The sequence below is a fragment of the Triticum aestivum genome, chromosome 3B, assembly GCF_018294505.1.
Source record: "Triticum aestivum cultivar Chinese Spring chromosome 3B, IWGSC CS RefSeq v2.1, whole genome shotgun sequence".
Lineage (NCBI taxonomy): Eukaryota > Viridiplantae > Streptophyta > Magnoliopsida > Poales > Poaceae > Triticum > Triticum aestivum.
In genome coordinates this window covers 447431139-447440517 of record NC_057801.1, presented here as the reverse complement: position 1 = coordinate 447440517, position 9379 = coordinate 447431139, and the positions used below count along the sequence as shown (strand labels likewise).

The following is a 9379-nucleotide window of genomic DNA, read 5'->3' as shown; positions in this document are numbered from 1 at the left end:
AAGATTTGGAGGCGGAGATGCCCAAATTAGGGAAAAAGACATCCCCAGGGGGCCTTGCCCTGACGGGCACCCTCACCGCACCATGCCCTCCAACGGGCCACCCCTCCACCGAGCTGTAAGTCAATCTACAATCCGAAGGTATTGTGTTTCTCCTATATAAATAACCAGGATTCAACTTTTTGCAGTCCAGCCAGCAGCTCCTCTCAACAGGGTTTGTCTTCGGGGGACCTTCCTACGGAGATGATGGAGAGCGAGACTCCACCCCCTTCTCCGACTCATGAAGCGGGCGACACCGAGGTGTCGTCACGGAGGATTCCGGATCTGCCGAAGCCGGAAGTCAATCCGCCAGCCTCCCTACACCCGGAGCATTTGGCTACAACGGGGGGCGATGGGAAGAGTCTGGCGCAGTTCGATGTCCGGCCGGACGTACTGACAGGCTTGCTGGAGCGAGCTGCGCTCTCGGAGGAGCACCACTCATTAATGAGCGCGGTGCTCAAGAAGATTTCATCCGCTACAAGCGGTTTGAATGAAGCATTCACAAGCCTGCTCAGAGGCTTTGAGGTATGTAATGGAGAACTTACTATTTCTTTGGTTGTAAGGCACGCGCTAGGTGTGCTCCATATAGATAGTATCCCCTGAGACTCTGGTTGCTCGCCCTAGGTGGCAAACGGGGGATCATAAACCAATGATAGTGTTGTAAATGTGTGCAGATACCTGTGGGTCCAGACGCCGGCCAGTCCGTTGAAGTTGCCGAATTAACGAGGCAAATTTGATCGATTGATGCGGATATCACGCTGGTGAATGAGCGGCTGGACAAATCACAAGGTATGTGTCATGCCTTCCCTTGTATAGGGAAAATATGAAGATGGCATGATATTGATGTAGTATGTTTGGACTGCAGATGGTGCTGCTGCCATAGAGGCCCTGAGGGCAGAACTTGCTCAAGCCAAGGAACAAGCTCGGGTGAGCAATGCGGCTGCACTAAAGGCGGCCGAGGAACTGAGGGCCGAACAGGCTGCTCAATGCCGAAGCGAGGAAAAGATAGCCGAAATGGCTATTGAGTTAAAAGATGCCGCTGACCAGTATGAGCTCCTTAAAAAGGAGTGTGAGGGTAATTCGGCCGAACTGAATAAGGCGCTGAATGCAACCAAGGAAATCCGAACCGAGCTCAGGGGTGCGCGGGAGGAGCTTCGACATGCCAGTGAAATCGCGGCTGGGGGCTCCTATTTACTGCGGACGAAATTTTTCGATCCGAAGTATGCTCCCCTGGATGGACGCTGGAGTCCGGCGGACACATATGCGGATTTGGCAAAGAGTACGGCTGATGCTGCCGACTTCTTCAAAGGTCAAGGTGACAAGGAAGTGGAGAAGCTTTTCTGGTCGCAATTCCATGCTCCCACTCGCCCGTTGCTGTTGAGTGACAAGATGGCTGCTGTAGCGGAGCTTCACAGGCTGTCCAGTCTTGCAATGCGGTCTGTAATAGACCATCTTTGGCCGAATGGGCCTAAGTCGGACAATTATTTTGGTTTGGTGCAACAGTTCCTTGGGGTCGTGCCTCGGATCGATGCCATGAGGAGGCCAGCGTGCATAGAGGGTGCGCGGATGGCCCTTGCTCGCGTTAAAGCATATTGGGCGGATATGGATGCCACTATGGTAGCGTCTCAGGATCCGGTGGGGGGCCAGTATCCGGCCGGGCATTACTTGGCGCAGGTCATGGAGGGTGCCCGCTTAATAGAGGCACAGTGCCCGAAGAATCTCCTCTTCGAGTGATGATTCAAATCATTGTAAAAACATTTTAACTAGAAGGTTATATTTGTAATTTTTGTCTAAAAATATGATTGTGTCCCTGTGCGGCCGTTTATATATATATAAACTCTATTAATAACCCAGGATGAAGAATAAGTAATTCTTCACCCTGATCGTTTGATCGAGCCACGTCTTGCGTCCAGCCAAGCCCGCCGATGGAAAAAGAAGTGCACTGTCCCTTGCTATAAGATTACCGGCATTTCCTAACGGGCGCCTTAAGCGCCCGTTTCTTCTGTTGCCGCAAATGGGCGCATACCCAAGCGCTGCGCTGGGCCGGCCTGTTTCCTTCTTTTTCTTTCTGTTAAAAAACTGCAGCAAAAACCTTATATCGAATATGAAGGCTTGAACTCGTGACCTCTCAATTGAAACAGCAGCGCACTAACTAACAGACCACCATACCAATCGTGCCCATTTTCTTATTTTCGTTCTTTTATTTACGTAGGCTGCGAGAGACCACCAAACCAGCTTTCACTGCTCGATGATTTCTGGGCGTTTTTCCTTTTTCTTTTTTCTGTTTCCTTTTCTATTTTTATTTTCTCGTTTTCTTTTTTCTTAAAAATGCGAATATTTTAAATTCGTGAAATTTTAAAAATTGAATGAAGTTTTTCTAAAATTCAATGAAAATTTTCAAATTCCATGATTTTTTAAAACGTGAACAATTATTGAGAACCTGAACAAAAAATTATATACGATGCGTGATTTTCAAATATACACTGAACATTTTTTCGGTGTACGATGAACAATTTTTAACTACACATCGAACATTTTTGTGATATACATTGAAATAATTTAAAACATATTTATACATTCTTTTTATATAAGATGAACAAATTTTATACATTGAACATTTTTGTAATATAATCTGAACAATGTTTAACTACACATTGAACAATTTTGTGATATGCGCTGAAAAACCATTTAAATACCCATTGAACATTTGTTTATGTACACTAAACAATTTAAAATTGTGAACAAAATTTGAAAACGTGAATAAATTTGAAAAACTATGAGCACATTTTGAAATCATGAACAAAAAACCAAAAATACATTTTTTTAAATTCCATGAACTTTTTTTCAATTTCGATGAATTTTTTCTAGATTTCGACGAACTTTTGTCAAATTTGATGAACTTTTTTCAACTTCGATAAACTTTTTTTCAAATTCATTGAACTTTTTTTAAATTCAAACTAACTTATTTGATATTGATGAACTTTTTTGAAATCTGTGAACTTTTTTAAAATCAATGATTTTTTTAGTTCGTTAACCTTTTCAATTCGTGATTATTTTGAAACCTGTGAACTTTCAAATTTCTTCCCGAAAAAATTACGTTTCCCTGAATCTGTGCGCAATAAATAGCACGACTTTAATTATTCTTAAATCGTTCGCGCTAGAAATATCCATGATCGATTGGTTGCCTTAGTGGTTAGTCGACATGAAACATGTACTGGAGGTCGCGTGGTCTAATCCTCACGCGAGCAACAATTTTTAAGGGATTTTTTTGTGGTATAGATAAGGCGTGTTGTGGGCCGGCCCAGCAGGCGTGGCTGTGAGCGCCAGCTTCCAGAACCGGCGCTTAAGGCGCCAGTTAGGAGCTCCCAAGATTACCACGGTGTCTAGGTATTTTTACCTTTCATGAGTTATTACTCGAAACCAGCCCATCTCACCGTCCCCTCAAAAAATAAAAATCTCCCCGTCTTTTCCTAATCTACTGTGGACGGTTTTTATTTTAGGGACTGTCTATTCTACATCTGGATGAAATCCAATTAGCTTTCATCCATATTTTTTAGCCAACCAAAGAATGACAAGTGTCTCCTGTCCCGTGTCTCTTGTTTGCTTTTCTGTCCCACTTTTATAAACTGACGGGTCTACACCCCAACTTCTCCAACCCGGACAGAAGAGCAGCTAAAAAGTGGAGATCAAAGAACCACAACGATACAGCGATACAGCCAAAGCTTTTCCATGTACACTAAGCTAAAGAAACAAAGGGATGAGGAAAGGACCAAGATGATGTCACCTAAAAATTACATTGACAAAGAAGTATAATTACAATAATATTACCACCAAGAAATTTGCTGTAAAATCCACTAAAATCGACAATACTTTCTATCATGCCCACTAAGAATTACAGTGTAAGATGCATTAAAGTTACACTGTAAAATCCACTAAAATGGCACTGTAAATCTACCAACAATCCAAATGGTTTGCACTGAAAAAACTGCTAAGATTAACTACTAAGAATTACAGTGCAAGATGCATTAAAGATGCCACTTTAAATCCACTAAAAAGACCTTGTAAATCCACCAATAATCCAAATGATTTGCACTAGTGGTTCTATGTTATATGCTACTCAAAAGGGGAACTCATCCACCAATTGAGCTAGGACTGTGCACATGCTGAACCTCACTTGGCATTGCCTCCCTACACAAAAAAATCAAAGAGACCAGAATAGGCAAAGAAAAAAAAGCTAATAAGGAGAAAAGAAAATGAAATAGAGGACAAGGAAAATAAGAACATACATTGCCAAAGAAAGCAGTGACAAAAGATTTGTCGCAGCTGTCCAAGGGGCTGAAAAACATGTCATTCACATATTTGATCCTAAGATTTCGAATACATTGGAGAAAAGATTTGCCATCTAAGTTCTTGGTGTGAAGATCTCCATATACTTCAGAGTGAAGACACCACAATCATGCCTGAAAAGTTACAAAGAACACAAAAAATAAGAAAAGAAGCCTACAAAACAATCTATATAAAATTAATCAAAATCATGTAAGGCAAAAAAACATAATACCAATTCTCTTGCTTAGGAACAACTGTATACAAGACATCAAACTCTTCAATACTAATTCATTTGTGCATCATAGGAGTGATATTATGAATCTGTTTTCAAACTAAAAATTAGGAAAGCATACCAAACTAATTTACTGTAGAAAACAAAATTAAGTGCGTTGTAGACGATAAGGAGGAGCTATCAGTACAATTAAAGTGCATGTTACACTGAAATAACTAACACTAAATGCACTAGACACAAAGTGGTGGATACAGTACAATGGCACTAAGCTTTACATAGTACAACAAGTAAGAATTACGGTGTAAATCCAATGAGAATTACCCTGTAAAATCCACTAAGATAAATTACAGTATAAATCCAATGAGAGTTACACTGTAAAAATTCACTAAGATAGTTACAGTGTAAATCCAATTTGAGTTTCACTGTAAAATGCACTAAAGATAATTACAGTATAAATTCAATGAAAGTTACAGTGTAAAATGCACTAATCCAATAAGAGCTACAGTATAAAATGCACTAAAGAAAATTACAGTGCAAGTCCAATGAGAGTTGCACTGTAGATGCACTAAGGATAATTACAGTGTAATCCAATGGCAGTTACACTATAAAATGCATTAAAGATAATTTCAGTGCAAATCCAATGAGTTACACTGTAAAAATGCTCTAAAAATAATTACAATATAAATCCAATGAGAGTTACGCTGTAAATCCACTAAGATAATAGGGGAATACAACTGAAATAAACTAAAAATACATGGAAAAAATGCACTAGAACAGAGAGGGAGCATTAAAAACTATATTTGTAGTACATGAAAGTGGCACAACTACAAAATCTAACAGAAATATACATAAAAGCTTACAAGAAAAATCACCAGCTCATCATAGATATCTCTATGATACGTTGAGTTCTCTCCAAACGCTGAGTCAAGAAACATAAAAGCTCTATCTTCGATACACACGACAAACGAAAACCAGCAACCATCGAGACCAATAGGGAAGTACAACTGAAATTAAAAAGATAGAGAGTAAAAAAATCAGTAACAAATCATGAAAGAGTAGATCATGAAACACAAAAGCTCTACTCTTTTTGTATTGTTTCTGTATTGCTTTTTTTTAACTAAAAAAATGAACAAACATATTCAACCATGCTTTTCTAACTTGATTCTTAACAAAATAACAGAGCAGGGCATACTCTTTTACTCAACTACTTCAGGCGCAAATGATGTACAAGGTACTATCATTGTGAAATTTAAATATAAAACAGCAGGGAAATAAATCCTGCAAAAACTTTCATTAGCTAATGCAAAAAATATTGTTCTACCTTGAGCAGCAACAGGTTGCTACCAAAGCGAAAGAGTAGATCAGAATCCACAGAGCACTCTTGTTATAAACTCAAAATCAATAGATCACTAGAAAAAGCAATAAGAACATATACAGATGAGTAGATCCTACACAAAAGCAAAATCTAACAAGTGTTTTTACACTATGGTTACAGAGGAACAGAAAAATAACATGTGAAACTAAATTACACTGGCAGATAAGGAATTTACAGTGACAGACAAACTGTAATTACAATACTAGACCACTAAAATTTCAGCGGACAGCAATAGAAATTACAGTAGTGGACCAGGGTGAAAAATCCTTTGTAATTACAGTTTGAATTACATCTCTAGACCACTGGAACTACAGTGTAAGCAAACTGTAATTCTAGTGCTAGACCACTGGAACTACAGTGTAAAATACAGTGTATTATATAGAGAAACCAATATGTTCCTGCTCAGAAACCAAAATGACACTATGATTGAATATTTGAAACTTTGGAACTTTATAAAAGGGCAAATTACTGTCACTTGAACTTAGAATTACTATGATCTTTTAAATGTAATTACTATGAAGATCGCACTGAAACTAAAGAAAAAAGTTAAGCACTGATACTACATGGCACACACAAGAAACCAAATTTGGACCATCCTTTGTACCCTCGTTTGACTAAATATTACCAGCAGATTTACCAACTGACGAATCATTTGATGCTTTCTTTGTAGAGTCAAGAGCAAGAGACTTGCAACCTACACAGCAAAACCAAAATGACATCACGGTAAAAAAATAAAATAAAGAAACAACCAAATGCATGAAAGTAAATTACAAACAAGATAGAGATTGGCTACCTGAAAAATGTTCAGACCTAAAAATCCACATAATAGACCCTACTCAACTGCAGAGTACAAGGGTAAAAACCAACTAACAGTCCTAGTCAAATTCACTAAGGGGAGAATCAACTGAAAAATTACAGTGTAAGCCCACTGAGAGTTACACTGTAAATCCAATAAGAATTACTCCCTCCGTAAACTAATATAAGAGCGTTTAGATCATTAAAATAGTAATCTAAACGCTCTTATATTAGTTTACAGAGGGAGTACACTATAAGATCCACTAAAGATAATACAAAAATAATCCACATAATAGTCCCTAGTCAAATGCAGATTACAAGGGTAAAAACCCGCTAACAGACCCTAGCCAAAAATACACTAAGAATTACAGTGTAAATACACTGAAAATTACACCGTAAAATCAAGAGCTACAGTGTAAATACAAGGTAATCCAAGAATAACTAATAGTCACTACAAAAACACTAATGATTACAGTGTAACTCCACTAAGAATTACACTGTAAAAATCAAGAGATACAGTGTAATTCTTATAGGATTACAATGAAAGATCAACTGAAAACTACAGAGTAAATCCACTAAGAATTACAGTGTAGATCCATTGCAAATTACAGTATAAATCCACTAAAAATACAGTGTAAATTCACTGAAAATTACAATGTAAATCTAGTAAAAAAATTCCACCTAAAATTACAGTGTAAATTCGCTAAGGAATTACAGTGTAAATCCGCTACGAAATTACTCTGTAAATCCACTAAGAATTACAGTGTAGAACACTCAGAAAACACACTATAAATCCACTAAGAAAACAGGGATTTCAAATAGAGCAATCAAACATTTACATAGCTGAAAATGAAAAGGACATTCTGTTTCACAATACAATTCAGACTGTAGTTACACTGATACTGAGTGTAATTGGTGCTGGAAAACGAGTGGAAAATTTAGAGTAGATCACTCAAACTTACACATTACTGAAGTTACAAAGCCAGAGACAAAAGCACTCAAATATTACAGAGTAGATCACTGAAACTTACACATCACTGAAGTTGCAAAGACAGACACAAAAGCACTCGAAAATTACAGAGTAAGATGGACTGATAAAACCTGAAACTACAGTCCTGAATCACTGACGCTTAACTGGTAAAATTCAGTCCCAATCACTCCGATTTCGCCCAAAGTTACAGCCCAACTCACTGACAAAAACAACTGGCATCGTACACACATACAGTCGAAACATCTACGAGCTAGATCAACATTTACATCCACACATCTAGGGGTTGTACACATATAGGGGCACATGAACAACTACAGAAACATTCGGGAGCATAAATAAAAAATAGGCATAAGGGAACCAAACCCTACAACTATATTGAATCAGGTGTTGCTGCATCTACATCTACTAGATGTTGCTCCATCTGCAACAAAAATCAGACATCTAGGAACCACCACAAACAACCTAAAAGAGCTAGGATCCACCACTACACACGGGAACAAGCACACCTTTAAGCCAGATCTAGCAGGATCCTACAGAAATTGCAGCGAAATGAAGACATGGGGAAAGGATACTGGCAAGCAAACCTCGTTGTGGGAAGAAGGGAGGCGCAAGGCTCGGAGAACACCACAGTAAAAGGAGGAGCATCACGAAATCAATGGAAGCAGATAAGACACCGCCGCCGAATCACCATGCGTCAACTTCTCCTCTGCCTCAACGCGCTTGAAGGAGAAGCAACAGGGGGGGTGGGGGAGGACCGGACGCCTAACAAAGCTAACCAGCCAAAATCGCCATGGCTCTCCCCTCTCTGCCTCCGAGATCTCGCTGCTAGAAATGGGGAAGGGAAACGGACAAAGTCAGCGGAGGAGATAAAAGGAAATTCAAAATAAAATAAAAACCGGTTAGCACATGGACCCGCCATGATTAACGGGTCTCCAGGGGTTGCGGGCCCGGTAACGAATAAAACACCCCCGAGGCTGGAAAAAGGAAAGGAAAAACGTGAATCTTGACACAAGAATCGGACGGATAGAAAAACGGATGAAAACGAATTATTTTCATCCGGATGAAAATTAGCAATCCCGTTATTTTATACCGGGGGGCCTACTGCTCGGCGGCGCGGTCTTGACGATGGCGTGGTCGCTGGGGCAATTGGGCGGCGTCTGCCGCCCTTTTGCTGGTGATCGCGGCGGCGCTCCAGTGCATGGGTTGGTATGTGACTGCATCTCCGCTGTTTGGATTGAAGTTTGGTTGGGTGTGAGTGCACGGGAGGAGGTGAGCAACCCCAAATCTAGCGATTTCCGTTCTAAAATTCCAATTATCTCCCACTTACGTTTTCCTTCGTCATTCTCTTTCCAAACTGTTTTTTGTGCATCTGAGCGTTCCGATCTGCTCGCTTCGGTGCCCCTCGAGGTCCCAATTTGACTACAAGCCGGTGAATGGTTCTCCCGATGGTGGAATTGAAGGGGCCCCAATGGATAAGGACGTGACAGGCAAGCGGGAGGCCACCACTACCAGCGTCCTCAACCTCTACCACTAGTCATTTATCTAGCACACATTACCACCTGGGATATGTGGGTATGTCCTAAAAATATGTAGTCAACCTTGCCAGCTCAAATAATTTTTATTT

General features: G+C 39.9%; 1 long non-coding RNA gene across 2 annotated transcripts; it reads right to left on the bottom strand.

Annotated features, from left to right (window-relative positions):
• Window positions 1–3794: 3794 nt before the first annotated feature.
• LOC123070285 (uncharacterized) lies at window positions 3795–8860 on the bottom strand. Of its 2 annotated transcripts, none has more exons than XR_006433589.1 (5): window positions 8846–8860; window positions 8340–8729; window positions 6595–6663; window positions 5455–5598; window positions 3795–4496 (listed from the first exon to the last, which is right to left on the bottom strand). It is a non-coding gene; the product is annotated as an uncharacterized lncRNA (long non-coding RNA). The 2 variants fall into 2 exon arrangements; XR_006433588.1 differs by lacking the exon at window positions 8846–8860 and having other exon boundaries at window positions 3795–4224; window positions 4323–4496; window positions 8340–8628.
• Window positions 8861–9379: the final 519 nt, after the last annotated feature.